Source organism: Myxine glutinosa, chromosome 1 (genome assembly GCF_964187855.1).
Source record: "Myxine glutinosa chromosome 1, kmMyxGlut1.1, whole genome shotgun sequence".
Taxonomy (NCBI): Eukaryota; Metazoa; Chordata; class Myxini; order Myxiniformes; family Myxinidae; genus Myxine; species Myxine glutinosa.
The window spans coordinates 437,307,045-437,327,916 of NC_136261.1; the positions used below are offsets into that span (position 1 = coordinate 437,307,045).

Sequence of the window (20,872 nt, forward strand, 5' to 3'; positions counted from 1 at the left end):
TTTAGTACGGCAGATAGGCGAAATATTTGGGAGAATTGTGCCTTTGATTATACAAGCACGAGAGTTGGCACACAGTTAGAGTATGCCCTAAGCAAGATATTTGGCTATAGGGCCATCGCAGATTTGTCCTGTGACAACAATGGCGGCCATTTTTCAAAAAAGGACAAATCTGCGATGGCCCTATCGCCAAATATCTTTCTTCGGATATACTCTGTTTGCCAAATTCCATGCTTGTATCATCAAAGGCACAATTCCTACACCTATCTGCCATACTATGTTGAAAATTGATGATTTATGTCACCAAGACCCAAGACCTAAGCCCCTCAAAAAAAAAAACACTTCCAGTTTCGCGCGCCGCTGATGCAGTGCCCCCTGTTTCCGGGATGCCGGTACTCATTTTTCCGACTTCAAAAGGACGACGCGCTGAGTCAACCCACCTGGTGTTATTTTAACGGCGTGACCCTAACATCTTAAACTAAAGCAGCCACATTAACCATGAAGCCAACACCAGGATTAGTTTCACAAGTAACGAAGTAGACCGTCACTCGGTATCGCACAAACCTCCAACAGGATAAACAGGTAACGTTTTGTATCCACTGATAGACCGGATCTGGATTCGGACCTGAACCTAAATCGAATCAGCTTATTTTTCTTCTTCTCACCTCCCCATCTCATCCCCAAAGCTTCGCCATAATCCATCCACATCTCTTTGTCATATCGTGCTATGTATAATCATTATGTTCACCCGATCTCTCTCTTAATATTGTTAAGAAACACTTCAAATGATCGTTTTACAGAATATCTTTCTCAGTATTAATAATAAAATGAGAAACTCCGAACAAACCTTTTCCTCAGAAGATCCGAACCGATCACTGTTTCAGCCGCCTGTGGAAAAGGCCATGGAACCGATGTCAGTTCATGCAAGTCATGTCCCACGTCCAGCCCGGAAGTGACGCCGGAAGTACAACCCACCGTATTACCATGCATGCCATAATCACCCACTAGGCGGTGTATGTGTAATGTAACAAGTTAACATCCGTAACAACGTCCGTGACGTGCGTACTTGCATTGTACATTGTACATTTGTAAAATACATTGTACATTTGCATTATAACACAAGTTTCATCGACTCCAATAATCTAGTGATTCCCTGTGAAATGATCAATGTAAAATCATATCCAACATTATGTGACGTCATACTCAATTTGACGGAGAAATGATGAGATAATTAATTGATATTTCCCCCTTTTATAATTAACATAATTAATTGATATTCCCCGTTTTTTTATAATTTCTTGATATAAAATAAATGCGTCACTCCCCAAGATGCCCCCTTGTAGCTACCTGCATTCATGTTATGTTAAAAAGGATTCCTAAAACTTGTCTTACTTTTTACCAGGTAACAAACACGTTTTTAGCTCACCTGGAGCTTAGTCCGGTAAACGTATCGATCAAGCAGTGTCCGTCCTTCGGTGAGTGAGTGAAGGTAAGTGAGTGAATGTGTGTGTGTGTGTGTGTGTGTGTGTGTGTGTGTGTGTGTGTGTGTGTGTGTGTGTGTGTGTGTGTGTGTGTGTGTGTGTGTGTGTGTGTGTGTGTGTGTGTGAGAGAGAGAGAGAGAGATAGATAGTCAGTGTGAATTGAGTGAGTCAGTGAGTGAGTGCGTGGGTGTAAATGAGTCAGTCAGACATTGAGGGAGTCAGTCAGTCAGTCAGTGAGTAGGTGTGAGTGAGTCAATCCATCATTGAGGGAGTCAGTCAGTGAGTGAGTGTGAGTCAGTGAGTGAGCGAGTCAGTGAGGCAGACAGTGAGTGCATTGTGTGAGTCAGTCATTGAGTTGAGTGAGTCAGTGTGAGCCAATGAGTATGTATGTGAGTGCGTAAGTGGGTGTAAGTCAGACAGTCAGAGAGTATGTGATTAAGTCAGTCAATGAGTATGAGTCGTTGTGTGAGTGAGTGTGTCACTTTGTCAGTCAATGAGTGAGTGAGTGATTCACAGTGTGTGTGAGTGAGTGTATATGTGAGTGAGTCAGTCAGGCAGAGGTGGATTAACATTTTTGGGGCCCTGGGCACAAACCACCGATCTTTACGAAACCTCACCAAATCATAGAGTTGGCCATAAGTAAAAACAAACGTATTGATTTTGAGGTCAAAATGTCAAGATAGGCCAAAGGTCAACAATTTTGGCAAATTTCTCTGTTTTTATGTCAATTGCCCACAAGTTACAATTCTACCCTGATCGTCAGGAAACTTTACCGAGTTGTAGAGGTAGTCCCAACTGAGAAGCCGATTGATTTTTTTTAGGTCAAAGGTCATCTTGAGGTCAACTTTCTAAAATAGTCTTTTCATCCGATTGCCATTAAAGTTGAACAGCATTTGCATGTTGAATCAACGAATTGGGGAATTAACTATTTTTTAAGGTTAAAAGGTCAAATGTCAACTGCAGGTCAAACTTCTAAAATCATCAAGTTGTCTAAAAAATTCGCAATTTTCATCCGATTAACCTGAACATTAAAGAGCAATTGCAAAGTGCCTCACTGATTTGGGGGACAAACTATTTAAAATCAAAAGGTTAAAAGTCAACATTTTAAAATCATAAAATTTTAATCTGAAAATCAATGAGCGAAGATTATGATTGTCAACTTTAATCTCAATGAAATAGACAATTTGATGTCTCAATGGAAACCTTTTTGGGGGTTTGGGGGTGGATTAGATCAAGTACTGTGCTCTGTACGACGTCTTTCTTGTTTATTTATTGGTTTTTGGATACAAAGACGAGGCTCGTGGAAGAACAAAAAGTTTATTGCAGAGTGCCCGCCACGTGGCTAAAGCACAAAAGCAAGCACTTTGTTTGAACGGAGCAGAGCGGACATGTCTGATGCCATTCAACCTCATGAATTCCTGAATTTCCTGACATGTGAAACACGAACCATTATCGCTTACCAACACAGCTGGTAGACCGTGAGTAGCGAACATGACACGTAAATTCTCAATGGTAGCAGCAGAAGTGCTGGTAGACATGATAGAGCATTCAATCCACTTGTTAACAATCAAGTTAGGTCAGGAATTTGTAATTTGTTCAGGATGCTGGCGATAGTTCGCCTTCTCTTCCCGAAGGAAATCGTGGGATCCTTAACGTCCACCAACTCATGTCGGCAGACGGTATTCCCGTTTAACGTGCATCCGAGGGACAGTACGCACATTGATGAGTCACCCTACCTGTTGTGGAAAAACATACAATCAGGTTCAGAGTAAAATTGATTCACTGCAGAGTTGAAACATCAGAATTTTTTTTTTACCTGCACAGAGAAGTTCAACAAGACAAGTTACATGAAGACCCTTGTGTTCGAACCCAAAGTCCTTGCTAGATATTCTCATTTTGAAGAAGGTGAGGACATTGACCTGTAACAGGTGTGAAGTTCTGTTCGACCCCCGATCAGATCGCAGGGAATTACACAAAGGTGAGAATTCTCGAGCAACATTTGGGAAAAAACAAAGTTTCACTACAAAGGAAAATTAATTACTCTGGAAAAGAGAGAGAGAAACATATTTCAGGTGAGAAGCACATTTGAGAAAGGCGAAGCAGGTGTGGATCCATTTTGCAGCAGGTGACACCATGTTGGAGGCTGTTTAATGGTCTAAGCGGAGTCCAGGTAATCATAACCCAGAATGAGCAAATTCCCTTAGGAGAGATAAAATACCTTCTTTGGTACAATCTCTGAACAGGTATTTTTGGTTATTAAAAACACTAGGGCATGCCCGTACGTGGGTGCAATGCCCGTACGTGGGTACGTGGGTGCGAGTACGGTGACAATCCCCCCCCCCCTCTATTTACATGAAATGGTTTGGTTCATGAAATGTTTTGGTCCATTCGCAACGCCAAAGCGAACGGCGAACGCTTTACATGAAATGGTTTGGTCCATGAAATGTTTTGGTTCATTCGCAACGCCAAAGCGAACGGCGAACGGCTTGCGAGTACAGTGACAATCCCCCCCCCCCCCCCCTCTATTTACATGAAATGGTTTTCATTAGTTTTAAAACATAGTTTAACGCCAACATAGCGGCAACATAGTTTGCCAACGTGAAATAGAGTCTGATCGCCACGTTCGGCACACGTGATAGCTCGCTGCTCTCTGATTGGTTGAAGCGTTTTTTGGACATAGCTCGGTAAGTACTTCTCCGATTAATTTAAAACCTTGAAAAGGCACATCCTCGGGTCCCTAGCAATATACCTGGCAAGTTTCAAGTATATCGGACCGGTAGTTGTCGAGAAACAGCGGTCACAGACAAACAAACGTACAAACGTACAAACAGAGATTACTGGAATTATAGATAGATGGAGTTCTTGTACTGAAGGTAATTTCACTTGAAGGTAAAATCATCTCTCCAGGACAAATAAACATTCATAATAATCGATACAGGTATTCGGTTTTGTTTACGTGTTTCGCAATTACTCGCAATTAATTTTAGGAGAACACAAATTATTCCCACACCGTGAAACACCTGGACGGCAGTTTCTACCTGGGTCTGGATTCGAACCCGGACATGTTCAAGATCGTCGGTTAAATAGGATCATTTTAGCCAGGAGGTTAAATGTCCAGGTGAAGTACATGACATTCCCATTGCTCTCCCTCACACCAATCCCCTTTTCTTACCTGTGCAGGTGCTTTCAGGTGTTCAAATCGATCGGTTGTTCTTCATGAACGAGCGAATACTGTATCAAGGTCCAGGTAAATTGTAATGAGCTAAAGATTCCACCGACAACCCCCAAGACATTCCTCCTGGGGGACAAGATCACGTTTACCGATTGTTATCGAGTCGTGAAACGAACTTTTAAAACTCCCATCTGTGACGTCACAACGCATGGTGACGACACAATCCACCGAGAACCCCCAAGACATTCCTCCTGGGAGACGAGATCACGTGTACCGATTATTATCGAGTTCGTTCGATCGAACATTGAGTTGTACAAGGACAGGGAATCGGGACTCCAGGTTACACTTCAGCCATTGTCTGGTGTCCACGTTTAAACCAGGTGTCCAACAATGGTCTTTAACCGTGATTCACTTCATCGAGGAATCGATTCAGAAATGATGGGACACGCGTTACAAACCGGGTTACCTGGTGTGGATCGGGTTTTCAATCACACCGTAGTACTCAATGACGTGATGACGTTTTATCACATTGGTTTGTGTACGATGACGTAATACGTCGGTGGAACTATTCTGGTGTTACGTGTTCCCGATAATCTAACAAATGCTCGTCGTACCTTTACCTCATTTTTCAAGAGTGCCTCGTGGGTTCAGCAGGAATGTGTAATTTGTTCAGGATGCCGGCGATAGCTTGCCTACTCTTCGTGAGGTACACCGTGGGATCTTTGACGTTCACCAACTAATGCTAGCACACAGGACGTCCGGCTTCACGTCGTTCCGAGGGACGAAGATGAACACATTGACGAATCACCTGCCTGCGAAACACCTGGACGGCAGTTTATACCTTGGTCGGGATTCGAACCCAGCAGTCCTGGGTTGAACCTGAAACACATTTTGAAGATCGTTCTCCCGAATGAGTCTCCCAGAAATCCCGGATCTCCCAGGGTCCGATTGAACTTTCTGAACTCGAACACCGATCGGAGAAAGCCGTGCATCGGGATTTGGGAATAATGTTTGTTTTGATGAATGATTGAAACCGGTGGTGAAATGTTAACCAGCACCGAAAAGTAACAGTCGCTTTGGGGTTGGAGTTGGCCACGCCCCTTGGGGAGCGCACCTGACGTGGCATGAGGGGGCGTGACGTTTCAGGCTGAGAATCCTGATGTTCGTGTTGGTTTGTGAGAAAATACAAGACGTGTTTGTATGTAAATCGAAGTTTCCCACAATGATAACTGGTGTTTTAAACCCACTCGTTAAAGGTGAGTGAGATTGTAAAAAGTTGGGATCACCTGATACATGATACATGTACCAAAGAGTGTGGTCTTGAGTCTTGACCCGGGGAATGTGTTCACCTCCATCACCATGTTTTCCTTGTCTTTCCCACAGTTTGGTGTTGACTTTGTTTTGTGAAATTCTGATTACAAATCCAAAGTTTCCTTTTGCGACTCCAGAGCAAAATTATTCCAGATGGAGAAACCCCGAGTGAATTTGTGTGTCCGAGTTTACCGGGTCATATAACAATTAACAACAATGTCGCTGATGTTATGAAAATAACCACGTGACGTGATGTGAGCCTGGAATGTGCTGGTGATCAGGCTCTCGTTCTGCGAAGCTGCGTCATCACGTTTATGACGTCACGGGAGCAAGCTCCTCCCTATGACTATGAGCTTACTTTGCGGTTTTTCGCGTTTCTCAAACTTCATCAGCAGGAGAGGTAACGTGTTCGTACTCGTACCTGGGTTAAAGGATTATCAAGGTATTAATGAGAAATGTTGCACAATGATCCTGTTTGTTTTACTCTGGTAATGAAGGAGTGTGTAGAGAGTGCGATCGGGAAGATCCGTGTGCTTCGGTGTGGTGTAGAGAGTGCGATCGGGGAGGGTCGTGTGCTTTGGTGTGGTGTAGAGAGTGCGATCGGGAAGAGTCGTGTGCTTCGGTGTGGTGTAGAGAGTGCGATCGGGAAGAGTCGTGTGCTTCGGTGTGGTGTAGAGAGTGCGATCGGGAAGATCCGTGTGCTTCGGTGTGGTGTAGAGAGTGCGATCGGGAAGAGTCGTGTGCTTCGGTGTGGTGTAGAGAGTGCGATCGGGAAGATCCGTGTGCTTCGGTGTGGTGTAGAGAGTGCGATCGGGAAGAGTCGTGTGCTTCGGTGTGTAGTAGAGAGTGCGATCTGGAAGGGTCGTGTGCTTCGGTGTGGTGTAGAGAGTGCGATCTGGAAGGGTCGTGTGCTTCGGTGGAGTGTAGAGTGAGCGATCGGGAAGGGTCGTGTGCTTCGGTGTGGAGTGTAGAGAGTGCGATCGGGAAGAGTCGTGTGCTTCGGTGTGGTGTAGAGAGTGCGATCGGGAAGATCCGTGTGCTTTGGTGTGGTGTAGAGAGTGTGATCGGGAAGAGTCGTGTGCTTCGGTGTGGTGTAGAGAGTGCGATCGGGAAGGGTCGTGTGCTTCGGTGTGGAGTGTAGAGAGTGCGATCGGGAAGAGTCGTGTGCTTCGGTGTGGTGTAGAGAGTGCGATCGGGAAGGGTCGTGTGCTTCGGTGTGGTGTAGAGAGTGCGATCGGGAAGAGTCGTGTGCTTCAGTGTGGTGTAGAGAGTGCGATCGGGAAGAGTCGTGTGCTTCGGTGTGGAGTAGAGAGTGCGATCTGGAAGGGTCGTGTGCTTCGGTGTGGAGTAGAGAGTGCTATCGGGAAGGGTCGTGTGCTTCGGTGTGGAGTGTCGAGAGTGCGATCGGGAAAGATCGTGTGCTTCGGTGTGGAGTGTAGCGTGCGATCGGGAAGGGTCGTGTGCTTCGGTGTGGAGTGTAGAGAGTGCGATCGGGAAGGGTCGTGTGCTTCGGTGTGGAGTGTAGAGAGTGCGATCGGGAAAGATCGTGTGCTTCGGTGTGGAGTGTAGAGAGTGCGATCGGGAAAGATCGTGTGCTTCGGTGTGGAGTAGAGAGTGCTATCGGGAAGGGTCGTGTGCTTCGGTGTGGAGTGTAGAGAGTGCGATCGGGAAAGATCGTGTGCTTCGGTGTGGAGTGTAGGGAGTGCGATCGGGAAAGATCGTGTGCTTCGGTGTGGAGTGTAGAGAGTGCGATCGGGAAAGATCGTGTGCTTCGGTGTGGAGTGTAGAGTGCGATCGGGAAAAGTTGTGTGGTTCAGGGAGGAAGAGAATTCACCGACAGCGATCCTGGTTTATTGTAGTTGGATGTTGAAGAAGAAGACCCAAAGAGCGAAATGTATAATGTTGAAGGAGTCCGGACTCCAACAGAATACGGATAAAAAAAAGGATGGCAAAGCACAAACTCGTCCGAGAAGATGTTTATTCGTAAAACCAACTCGGGAACACTAAAAAGCCTGTTTATCGGGCTGCCTTATCTATCTATAATTCCAGTAATCTCTGTGTGTATGTGTGTGTGTATGTGTGTGTGTATGTGTGTCTGTGACCGCTGTTTCTCGACAACCACGGGTCCGATATACTTGAAACTTGCCAGGTATATTGCTGGGGACCTGAGGATGTGCCTTTTCAAGGTTTCATATTAATCGGAGAAGTAGTTACCGAGCTATGTCCAAAAAACGATTCAACCAATCAGAGAGCAGCGAGCTATCACGTGTGCCGAACGTGGCGAACAGACTCTGCCTCAGACGGCACATTTGAGAGCGTATTCATTTATTTCACGTTGGCAAACTATGTTGGCGCTATGTTGGCGTTAAACTATGTTTTAAAACTAATTAAAACTAATTTGCGATTCATCGTAACTGCGATATGCGACCTTCCGGACAGTCAAATGAGGACGTCACTTCCGGACTTACGGATAGTCATAGTGACGACGTACTGATGCTGAACGTGGCGAGCAGACGCTGTAAGGTACGATCGATTGTAGTACACGTTTATAATAACTCTGCCGATACAGGCCCGATTAACTGCAGCGCCATCCGAGCTGCGGCGTTGGGACGATACATTCATTGTACGGTCACATCACGCACTTACGGGCACGCCCATGGGTCCATGGGCACGCCCATGCATGCATGGGCGAAGACATCTTTTTCTTTTTTTTGGCAAGGAACGGGCACCCACGTACGGGCACGTCCTAGTAAAGCAAAACCAGAAACCGAAACCCAAAGCCACGCCTCTCAAGCGAGGCGTGCTTTGGCGGTCATGTGACCAGCCACTCTGGCACGGGGATCCCCGCCGGTGACGTCACCGGCTGGAGCAAGGAGATTCTGATGCCGGTCTTGCTTGGGGGACCCATGGGTCACTACACACGCCCCCCCCAGAATGGACTTGGTCCAGGGAGGTCAACCTGAGGGGGGTCCGGATGACCCGACCGAAACGACCCCTGGCCAGTCACGGGGGAGGGGTCCGGTGTGGTGGTGGATGGTCGGACGGGGGGTGTCGTGGACGGGGGGCGGCCGCACCGCGGTGGCAGAGCCAACCGTGGCGGCTGGCCGACGTCCATGTGGGCCGGTTTGAGGCGGTCCAGCGAGATCCGGTCCGCCCGGCCACCGATGCTGACGATGAAGGACTTGTTGTCCCAGCGTAGGACCTGGAAGGGTCCGTCGTAAGGTGGCCGGAGCGGCCCCCGGTGCGCACAAAGATGTACTCCGCCGTGCGGAGTGCTGGGGGAACGTAGGAGTGGGGGTCGCCGTGGCGGGACGTTGGCACCGGGGCGAAACGTTGGGCGGCCTCCTGGAAGTCCGTGCGCTGGTGCGCGGCGGACCAGGGGCTGGCGGCATCGAGCATGAACTCGCCCGGGACGCGGAGAGTCTGGCCGTACACCAGCTCGGCGGTGGATGCCTGGAGGTCCTCCTTGGGGGCTGTGCGGAGGCCCAAAAGGACCCACGGGAGCCGGTCGGCCCACCCGTCGTCCTGGAGGCCGGCCATGAGTGCGGCCTTCATGGAGCAGTGAAACCGCTCACACAACACGTTGGCTTGGGGGTGGTAGGCCGTGGTGCGGTGCAGAGTGACTCCCAACGAGCGGGCGACCGCGCCCCAAAGTTCGGACGTGAACTGTGGGCCGCGGTCGGACGAGATGTCCGCCGGTGCGCCGAAGCGCGCGACCCAGGTGGCGATGAACACCTGCGCCACGTCGGCGGTGGTGGTGGAGGTGAGGGGCACGGCCTCTGGCCACCTGGTGGTCCTGTCCACCATGGTGAGCAGGTGGGTGAACCCCCGCGATGGGGGCAGGGGACCCACCAGGTCCACGTGGATGTGGTCGAAACGCCGCTCGGGCCCGGTGAAAGGAGCCAACGGAGCCAGGGTGTGAATGTGGACCTTGGCTCGCTGGCAGGCTGTGCAGGCGTTGGCCCAGTCGCGGACGTCCCGTCGCAACCCGTGACAGACGAAGCGTGCCGACACCAGCTTCTGGGACGCCTTCCGGCCTGGGTGCGAGAGGTCGTGGAGGGAAGCGAAAATGCGGCGCTGCCAGGAGACCGGCACGACAGGGCGCGGTCGGCCCTGGGAAACGTCGCAAAGCAGGACCGTACCCGCGAAGGTGACGTCAGCCAAGCGGAGGCCCGTGTCTGCCACCCTGAGCGCCTGCACCGTGCCGTCGGTGGTCTTGTCCGTCGCCATCAGGGCGAAATCGACGCCGAGGTGGACGGCGTTGGCGCCGGCCCGAGAAAGGCAGTCGGCCACAGTGTTGTCTTTCCCGGCGATGTGCAGGATGTCCGTGGTGTATTCCGACACGGTTAGAGGTGGCGCTGTTGGCGGGCCGACCACGGCTCTGTGACCTTGGCCATTGCGAAAATCAATGGCTTTTGGTCGACAAAGGCCGTGAATGGGCGGCCCTCCAGGAGGTGGCGAAAATGTCGGACGGCCAGGTACAGCCCGAGGAGCTCGCGGTCGAACGTGCTGTACTTAAGCTCATTGGGCAGGAGTTGCCGGCTGAAGAACGCGAGCGGCTGCCAGGACCCATTCACCCATTGCTCATGGACTGCGCCCACGGCGTAGTCGGAGGCGCCCGTGGTGAGGGCGATGGGGGCATGGGGGTACCGGGTGGGCCAGCAGTGTGGCGTTGGCGAGGGCCCGTTTCGCGCCCGCAAAAGCCGCGTCCATGTCCGTGGACCAGACGACGTCGTGCTTCACCGGCTGGCCTCAGAGGGCAGCGTGCAAGGGCCGCATGAGTTGCGCTGCTCGGGGCACGAAGCGGTGGTAGAAGTTCACCATCCCAAGGAACTCCTGCAGCGCCTTGATGGAGTGGGGGCGCGGGAAAGTGGCGATGGCCTCGACTTTGGCCGGCAGCGGCACAGCGCCGTGCGATGCGGTGGCCCAAAAAGTCGATCGTCGCCACACCAAAGTGACATTTGGCCAGGTTGACAATCAAGCCGTGCTCGCTGAGGCGGCCGAAGAGCATCCGGAGGTGGAGGAGGTGCTCGGCTCTGGACGTGCTGGCAACGAGGATGTCGTCCAGGTACGTGAAGAGGAACGGCAGGTCGCGCAGCACGCCGTCCATCAGGCGCTGGAACGCCTGCGCCGTGTTTGAGGCCGAAGGGCATCTGGAGGAACTCAAAGAGGCCGAAAGGTGTGATCACCTTTCGATCTTGAGAGACGGCGGCAGGGATTTTCGAAGCTCCACACGGTCTCCACGTTTTTCGAAGTTAAGTCTGTTCACAATTGTATTTTGTCGAAACTGTATTTATCTTTCGGTGTGTGAAGTTATTGTGTGCAACTTTGGTTGTTTCTCGGTGTTTATCTTTCATAAATTGATCGTCTGTTTGCCGTGTCACGAGCAAGGCCTTGTACAGTGTGCACTGTACAACCTTGAGGCTTTGTTTTTCTCTCAGTGGTCCGTCGTTTGTGATCCAATAACTTTCGTTCTCTGTATTCCCAGACTTTTCACCCATAGCCTACTTCCTTGTGTAAATCTCAACTCAAAAAACAAACAAAAAAAAAAACATTTCCTTCTCTGTTCTCATTCGTTTATTCATTCTTATTCGTTCGTTCGTTCTTCGACCACGTGTTTCTCCCCCATTTCCCCAGATAGTTTTCACTCATTAACCTTCAATGTTTACACTTTCCCCTGAAGTTATGTATTCCGTCATATTTTATAACACCTTTTTCTTCTTCTTCTTTAAAAGGCTGCTTTCGACTTGCTCACCAAATCAATTCATCCCAAAAAAAATATCCATCTCCTATAGTGCCTTTTTTCTACATTCCCTAAACTCTCCTGCACTCCACCCTCCATCCAGCGTCCTTAAACGTATTTTTAACTCGAAGGTCACAAGAAACTCATTTTGCAATAAATGTTCGTTTCCCATAAATCGTACACTTTCAAAAATCCAATCTCAACCCTCCCCTCCAAATCTTCCCCATAACCCCTCCCCTCCAAATCTTCCCCATCACCCCTCCCCTCCAAATCTTCCCCATCACCCATCCCTTTCAAATCTCCCCCCTTGCCCCCTCCCTCCTAAACTACCCCCTCACCCCTCCCCGCCAAGACGCCCCCTCGCCCCTCCCCTCCTAGACTCATGCCTCACCCCTCCCCTCCAAATCTCCCCCATATCCCATCCCTTTCAAATCCCTCCCCTTGTCCCTTCCCTCCCAAACTCCCCCCTCACCCCTCCCTTTCTAATCTCCCCACCCTCATTGCTTCTCAATTTCCCCCCTCTCACTCCCCCTCCTCAAAGCGTCCTCCCCGCTTCTTCCCCCTTCAAACTCTCACCTCCATCTCCCCCAACCTTCTGCCTCGCTCTTCCCCCTCCTCAAATAACACCTCATTGTGGCTCACCCAATCACCATCAAACCTTTTGTCCGCCCCATCCTTCCCTTTCTCCGAGCTATTCTGAAATCTCTGACACACCTTCAACAGCCCTCCCTACCTCTTCCACCTCTTCCACATCTTACCCTACCCCTCCTCCCCCCTGTTCTGTATCTGATGCTCCCCCTTCCTCTTCATTAACGGTATGGACCTCAAACATCCGGGGCCTTCGTTCAAACTTAACTGATCTCTCCATACAGGTTGCTTCTGTCAAACCAGACGTGATCTGCTTAACAGAAACTTTCCTCCTTTATGATGTCTCTGATTCCATAGTATCTCTCCCGGGCTACTCCCTCCTCCGGTATGATAGACCTGAGCCTCGTCCTGGAGGCGGGGTTGCTATCTTTATCAAAAACTCTTCCTCACTCGCCCTGCACTGCACTCTCTCCACCTCACCCCCAGGAATACCTCTGGCTACGGCTTCCCTTTCGCTCCCACCTCTTGTTCATATGTGTGTTGTACCGTCCACCAAACAGTGATGACTCCATCTACATCTCGCTGTCTGATGATATGGACCAACTTCTATCTACTCATCCCAACTCTCTCTTCCTCATATGTGGTGATTTCAACTGTCATCATGCCAGTTGGCTGGGTGTGGGTACCTCTCTCACCAGCCATGGCTCCTCAGCAAAGGACTTCTGCGACTCACTGGGACTGACACAATCTGTCAATTTCCCGACCCGGATCTCAGTCAACGGAACATCTTCTCTTCTGGACTTGGTTATGACTAACTTCCCTGAAAATGTCTGCTGCTCTTCTTCTGCTCCGATCGGATCATCTGATCATGTCCTTGTTAAAGTGGACATCTCTCTGACCATCCTCAGGGAGCCTGCTCAGCGTCGACGAGTCTGGCATTTCACTCAGGCCAACTGGCACGGTCTTCAAGCAGCCATCAATCATCTGGACTGGTCTCCCATCTCTACCACCTCTGACATCAACTCATCCTGGGAATTCTTCCAAAGTAAATTGCTCTCTCTCATGCACAGATTTATCCCATCTCGTCTTCAGTTGTCATACCCTTCCTCCCGTCCATGGTACATGGAATCTTGTGGTGAGGCTGTTGCCCAGAAACAACTTGCCTTCGTCTCCTGGAAAGCAAATCCAACGGAAGGAAATCTCATTTCCTTTCACAAAGCCCGAAACAAGTGTGTGTCCACCCTCAGGAGAGCCAGGAAACGATATCTCTCCGTTCTCAAGACCGAACTCTCTTATCTGTCTCCCTCTTCCAAATCCTGGTGGCGTCTGGTCAAATCCGTTTCTGGTGTTTGTTCCCCCTCCATCCCCTCCCTTACCTCAAACGGCTACACAGCTGACTCCGCACGTGAAAAAGCTGAATGCCTCAACTCTGTGTTTGCCTCTAAATCTTGTGTCCCAAACCCATCCCTCTCTGTACCCACCATACCCAGTCGTACCCTGCTGCTTCTGGACTCCGTGTCCTTTCCTCCTGACAAGGTGGAAAAGTTTCTGTCAACCCTCGACTCTGATTCTGCAACTGGACCCGACGGCATCAGCCCACGGGTCCTAAAATCCTGCTCTGCTGCTCTATCTCACCCTCTCTCTGTTCTCTTCACCCTCTCTTTTGCTCAAGGTCAACTGCCATCTGCTTGGAAATCAGCCAACATCACCGCTTTGCACAAAAAAGGTGCAAAAACAGATCCTAGCAACTACAGACCAATCAGCCTTCTCCCAATTATCAGCAAAGTCATGGAATCCATCATTGCTTCTGATATGAAATCTTTCCTCTTCTCCAATGGCTTGATCTCTGATCATCAATTTGGTTTCAGACCAGGTCACTCTACTCTGGACATGCTGCTTCTGCTGTCTCAACAATGGATGGAGGTCCTCAATGCCAAACAGGAAATTAGAGCTGTCTCCCTCGACATATCACGTGCCTTCGACACGGTCTGGCACCCCGCTCTGCTCACCAAACTCTCCTCCTTTGGTATCCATGGAAATCTCCACGCATGGCTGGCGGACTTCCTCTCTAGTCGTCGTCAACGTGTGGCCCTGAATGGGTTTCTCTCATCTCCTCTTCCTGTTCAGGCTGGAGTCCCCCAAGGCAGTGTTCTGGGCCCCGTGCTTTTTCTGGTCTTCATCAATGATCTCTCTGACTCTCTCGAAAATCCTCTCTATCTCTTTGCTGATGACTCCACTCTCTGCCGCTCCATTCCTCTTCCCTCAGATCGGCAGTCTGCTGCCTCCTCACTCTCTGAAGACCTGGACAAAATCACAGACTGGTCAAACAAGTGGAACATGTCTTTCAATCCTGACAAATCTCACACTCTTACTATGTCTCTCCGAAAAGATCGACTGGACAACCCTCCCATCTACTTTCTCAACAATCCTCTCCAAGAAGTTCTGTCGCTCAAGATTTTGGGTCTCACTATCTGCCATGATCTTTCTTGGGAAAACCACATTTCCAAGCTGGCCTCCAAAGCCAGTCGCCGACTGGGCATCCTCCGTCGTGCGAAGTCCTTCCTCGGCACACCTGAGCTCCTCACCACATACAAGGCTTTCATCCGCAGCTCAATGGAATACTGTTCTCCCCTATGGGCCGGTGTTCCTGCCTCACACCTAGCTCGGCTTCACGCTGTTGAAACCAAAGCTTTCAGAATTATTGGAATCTCCCGCGATGAAGCTATCTCTGAGGGCCTTTCACTCACTCACCGCAGGCAGGTAGGTGGTCTTTCTGTCTTCTACCGACTCCTCTCCGGCCTTGCACCCCCAGCTCTCTCTGTGCTCTGTCCCCCAAATATTCCTACAGGTCGCACAAGATCTGCCAGCAACCCTCTGATGGTTAAACTGCCGAAATCTCGGCTCTCCGCTCACCTTCACTCTTTCATTCCTCTTTTCTCCCGCCTCTGGAACAAACTCCCTCACTCCCTTCAATCCCACTCCTCCCTCCAGGTCTTTAAAACAGCTGTTCACCACCATCTCTTATCTTCCCCCATCCAAAACCTTGATCTTTTTCTACCCCCGCTAATTCACCCCAGATCCACCTTGTTTGAAATTCCAACTTCTTTCCTGGAAGTCCTGGCAGTGTCCATATGTTTTATACCTCTCCCACTGCCCCCTTCCCACGCCCCCCCCCAAAGCCCTCACCCTCTCTGAGATCTCTCGATGTCTCCATGTCTCTCGGTCCCTGCTCTCAAATGTTGTGTTTGTGTCCTTCCCCCTCTCTCCCCATCTTGTCTACCGCTCCCTATGTTATGTTTTATGTGTCGGTTTGTCTTTCTGTGTGATTAATGTTCGCTCTTTCACGAGCCTCGATCTTGTATACAAAAAAAAAAAAAAAAAAAAAAAAATCACGGCCGTCTTTGGGATGTCGGCCGGGCACCGGGTGGTACACCCTGAATCAGGTCCACTTTGGAAAAAATGATCCGCCCCGCCAACCGGGCGGAAAAATCCTGGATGTGCGGGACGGGGTACCTGTCGGGGGCAGTGGCGTCGTTGAGGCGGTGGTAGTCACCGCATGGCCGCCATCCGCCCCCCGGCTTCGGGATGATGTGCAACGGCGAGGCCCAGGCGCTGCTGGAGTGCCGTACGATGCCGAGGCGCTCCAGCACCGTGAACTCGGCCTTGGCGACGGCGAGTTTGGCGGGGTCGAGATGGCGAGCCCGGGCGTACACCAGCGGGCCCATAGTGGGGATGTGATGCTCGATGCCGTGCCTCACTGCGAGGGCCAAAAACGTCGGCTGCGTGAGGGCCAGGAACTCCGCGAGGAGACGTGCGAAGTTGTCCGCCAATGGGAGGGTGCAGGAAAACTCGGTGGGTGCGGCCCGGCCCAAGGTGCACGCCAGGGAGCTGAAAGTCTCGGCATTGACGAGACGCCGGCGTTTCACGTCTACCAGCAGCCCGTGGGTGCACAAGAAATCGGCCCCGAGCAAAGCCATGGGGACGTCCGCCGTCACGAACTCCCAGTGAAAGAGCTGGCTGCCGAAGCGGAGGGCGATGGTGCGTGGGCCGAAAGTGCGGATGGTGGAGCCGTTGGCCGTGACCAATGGGGGGCCGCAGACGGCGGCCCGCCTGTCCTCCGCCGAAGCGGGAATGACGCTCAGCTGGGCGCCGGTGTCGGAGGAAGCGCCGCCTCGACGCTCGGTCCGCGATGAACAGCAGGTTTCCGGAACGGCAGGCGTTCATTGCTGGGAGGGAACGCCGGCTCGCCCGTTTCCCGGGGTCGAACGTGCACGGGGGTCGGCATGATCGGGCCTGCCGCCCGAACCTGGTGTGGAAATAGCACCAGGCAGGGTCCGGCATGGGCTCCGGTCGATGCGTCGGGACCGGGCGACGCGGCGTCGCCGCTGGCAGTCGTGCCGGCCCGGCAGTCTCCGGGAAGGAGACTGCATCGCGGGCGTCGGGCGGGTGGGTGGGAAGGCTCCCGGCCGCCACCCCGACGAGCTGGCTTGCCGTTCTGGCGAGCCGGCTTGCCGAAGCGATCTTGTCTGCCTCCTTGGCGAGGTCACGGGGGTTTACGATGGTCGTACCTGCCAGGGCGACCCGTACCGGGGCCAGGAGCTCACGAAGAAAGAGCTCCTGAAACAGGAAATCTGAGGGGTGCTCACCGAGCAACGCGAGCATGTAATCCATGCGCTCGGACGGGCGCGTATTGCCGAGCTCCGGTAGGTCGAGCAGGCGTCGTGCGCGCTCAGCCGGGGAAAGGGCGAACGCGCCCAGCAGAAGTGCCTTGATGGCGTCGTACTTGCCGTCAGCGGGCGGGTACTGGAGGAAGCTCAGACAGCGGGCGGCGGTCGCAGAGCTGAGCGCGGCGACCACGTAATGGTAGCAGGTGGCGTCCTCCTTGATGCCACGCAGGGCGAACTGGGAGTCCGCCAGCGCGAACCAGACGGCGGCATGTGCTTCCCAGAAGGTGTGCAGCTTGAGGGACACTGCGGTGTCCATTGCTGTGTTGCAAATTCGGGGTCACCAGTGAAGGAGTCCGGACTCCAGGACCTATCACAAGGAGTCCGGACTCCAGCAGAATATGGATAAAAGGATGGCAAGGCACAAACTCGTCCGAGAAGATGTTTATTCGTAAAACCAACTCGGGAACACTAAAAAGCCCGTTTATCGGGCTGCCTTATAAAGCAAAAACCCAAACCGAAACCGAAAGCCACGCCTCTCAAGCGAGGCGTGCTTCGGTGGTCACGTGATCCACAGGTGTAGCTCATTATACCCGCACGCGCGGCACGCTTTGGCGGTCACGTGACCAGCCACTCTGGCGCCGGGGATCCCCGCCGGTGACGTCACCGGCTGGAGCAAGGAGATTCTGATGCCGGTCTTGCTTGGGGGACCCATGGGTCGCTACAATGTGAAGATAACATTTTATGAGGATCGTCCATTTATTCGTTCATGATAACATTACAATGTGAACATGGATAGAGAAAGGAATGAAATTGTATTCCACAAAAGATGATTCCCGTAATCCAGGACATTCCACCATCTCACAATATACTTGTTCAGAACTCCATTGCAATCTCAGCACCTTTACGTGTTTAACTATTACAAAGTGGTTGAGCTGATGTGGTGAGGGCGGGTAACCGATTGTTGGTCACGTGCTCCCTGGGCGGGTAACCGATGTCCCTCTGGTAGTTGCGTTGGTCACGTGCTCCCTAAGTGAGTAACCAATGTAAAGCTGGTAGTTGTGTTGGTCACGTGTTCCCTAAGTGAGTAACCAATGTACAGCCAGTGGTTGTTGGTCACGTGTTCCCTAATTGAGTAACCAATGTAAAGCTGGGCGTTGTGTTGGTCACGTGTTCCCTAAGTGAGTAACCAATGTACAGCCAGAGGTTGTTGGTCACGTGTTCCCTAATTGAGTAACCAATGTAAAGCTGGTAGTTGTGTTGGTCACGTGTTCCCTAAGTGAGTAACCAATGTACAGCTAGTGGTTGTTGGTCACGTGTTCCCTGAGTGAGTAACCAATGTAAAGCTGGTACTTGTGTTTGTCACGTGCTCAATGGGGAGTAACCAATGTACAGCTAGTGGTTGCTGGTCACGTGTTCCCTAAGTGAGTAACCAATGTACAGCTCGTGGTTGTTGGTCACGTGTTCCCTAATTGAGTAACCAATGTAAAGCTGGTAGTTGTTTGTCACGTGCTCAATGGGGAGTAACCAATGTACAGCTGGTAGTTGTTGGTTACGTCCTACCTGGGTGCGTAACCAATATAGATCTGGTAGTTGTGTTAGTCATGTGCTCCCTGGGCGAGTAACCAATGTACATCTGGTAGTTGTGTTGGTCACGTGTTCCCTGAGTGAGTAGCCAATGTACATCTGGTAGTTGTGTTGCTCACTTGTTCCCTGAGTGAGTAACCAATGTACATCTGGTAGTTGTGTTGGTCGTGTTCCCTGAGTGAGTAACCAATGTACCTCTGGTAGTTGTATTTGTCATGTGCTCCCTGATCGGGGTTTCCTCCATAATCTGGGTAAATATAACCAAAATGTGTTGTTCTGGTACAGCACTGGCAAAGGGCGAACATCTCGGAGCACTACCTCCTGTGGTTGGGATGTTAGTTCGGGGTTGTGTTCGGAGCACTACCTGTGGTTGGGGATGTTAGTTCGGGGTTGTGTTCGGAGCACAAACTCCTGTGGTTGGGGATGTTAGTTGGGGGTTATGTTCGGGGCACTACCTCCTGTGGTTGGGGATGTTAGTTCGGGGTTGTGTTCGGAGCACGACCTCCTGTGGTTGGGGATGTTAGTTGGGGGTTATGTTCGGGGCACTACCTCCTGTGGTTGGGGATGTTAGGTCGGGGTTGTGTTCGGAGCACGAACTCCTGTGGTTGGGGATGTTAGTTGGGGGTTATGTTCAGAGCACGAACTCCTGTGGTTGCGGATGTTAGTTGGGGGTTATGTTCGGGGCACTACCTCCTGTGGTTGGGGATGTTAGATGGGGGTTATGTTCGGAGCACGAACTCCTGTGGTTGGGGATGTTAGTTGGGGGTTATGTTCGGGGCACGAACTCCTGTGGTTGGGGATGTTAGTTGGGGGTTATGTTCGGGGCACTACCTCCTGTGGTTGGGGATGTTAGATGGGGGTTATGTTCGGAGCACGAACTCCTGTGGTTGGGGATGTTAGTTGGGGGTTATGTTCGGGGCACGAACTCCTGTGGTTGGGGATGTTAGTTGGGGGTTATGCACGGGGCACGAACTCCTGTGAATGTAAGCATTCTGGACAGGTTAGGTGTGTAACTAATACAAACGATTGGATTTTGGTGAGGATCCTGCTATGAGATTTTTAAAAAATTCAAAATTGATTCTTCCCCATTGAAAGAGGGGACCAAAACGACCTACAGCATGATATCTCAAAACGTTGTGGACAAGTCATGACCAAATTTGGTGGATGAGTTGTGTAGGTAACGAGAACAAGTTGATCATATTTTGTTTCAGGTCCGAATCCAGATCCTGTCTTTTAGTGCGATGCAAAATGTGAACTATTCAGCCTGGTGGAGGTATGCGCTCCATCGAGTGTAGTTCTAGTTGAAGAATGCATTTGATATTGTTCATGGGGTTTGGTCGAGTTTGTGGGGTGAATCTGTGGATGGTGAGGCAGGGTCAGATTGTGGCGTGGATGTGTGTGCGGTGTAGTTCGGGTTGCTATGGGTGCACATTGTGGTTGGGTTTGTGGGGTGGATCTGTGGGTGGTGAGGCAGGGTCAGATTGTGGCGTGGATGTGTGTGCGCTGTAGTTCGGGTTGCTATGGGTGCACATTGTGGTTGGGTTTGTGGGGTGGATCTGTTGGTGGTGAGGCAGGTTCAGATTGCGGCTCGGATGTGTGTGCGGTGTAGTTCGGGTTGCTATGGGTGCACATTGTGGTTGGGTTTGTGGGGTGGATCTGTGGGTGGTGAGGCAGGTTCACATTGTGGCGTGGATGTGTGTGCGGTGTCGTTCGGGTTGCTGTGGGTGCACATTGTGGTTGGGTTTGTGGGGTGGGTCTGTGGGTGGTGAGGCAGGTTCAGATTGTGGCGTGGATGTGTGTGCGGTGTCGTTCGGGTTGCTATGGGTGCACATTGTGGTTGGGTTTTGATGCGTCGGCAAGGGATGGGTATTTTATGGTTGGTGTTGAAACGTAAAATGTCAATTCTTCATTCTACAGAAATTTCATCTGTATTTAGTAACCGTTCAGTAAAGCATGTGCATGGCAGGAGAATGAGTAGAAAAGTTTCCCGGTATGTGGAGTAGACATGAACCATGTATACACGCGGAATCGGAATAGATGGAAAAGTGCATGGCATTGGAAGTGTCGAAGAAATGAAGTTCTTCAAGTTCAGAGTTTGAATCGTTTATTCATGCGCATGGAGAAACGATTTTAACAACACAAAGTACAAGGAAAAACCACGCACAGTCCTCTTTGTGATATTGTGCTCGCATCAGAGGGTTGTTATAGCAAAACCATGAATGGGTTCGGGTGAAGTGGGACAACATCTGGTAATAATCAAAGGGTTTCACAGGCACAAGATAAGAAACTGCTCTGTGGCTAGTTTTCCAGGAAAAGGGGAGGGTGGACA

General features: G+C 51.0%; 1 protein-coding gene and 1 non-coding gene across 6 annotated transcripts in view; one reads left to right on the forward strand and one right to left on the reverse strand.

Annotated features, from left to right (window-relative positions):
* Window positions 1–954, reverse strand: part of LOC137418102 (uncharacterized) — a 62,037-nt gene extending 61,083 nt beyond the window's left edge. The window contains exon 1 of one of the 2 annotated variants that reach the window (XM_068104077.2): window positions 845–954. The gene's annotated coding sequence lies outside the window, so the exon portion shown is untranslated. The remainder of the gene's footprint in view (window positions 1–844) is intronic. The other variant, XM_068104093.2, reaches the window with a different exon arrangement.
* Window positions 955–5,778: 4,824 nt separating this feature from the next.
* LOC137418148 (uncharacterized) overlaps window positions 5,779–20,872 on the forward strand; it is a 29,738-nt gene continuing 14,644 nt past the window's right edge. Inside the window, exon 1 of one of the 4 annotated variants that reach the window (XR_013621980.1) lies at window positions 5,779–5,848. This is a non-coding gene — a transcript (uncharacterized LOC137418148). Of the gene's footprint in view, window positions 5,849–6,277; window positions 6,404–20,872 lie in introns of those variants that run through there. The other 3 variants (XR_013621978.1, XR_013621979.1, XR_013621977.1) reach the window with 3 other exon arrangements.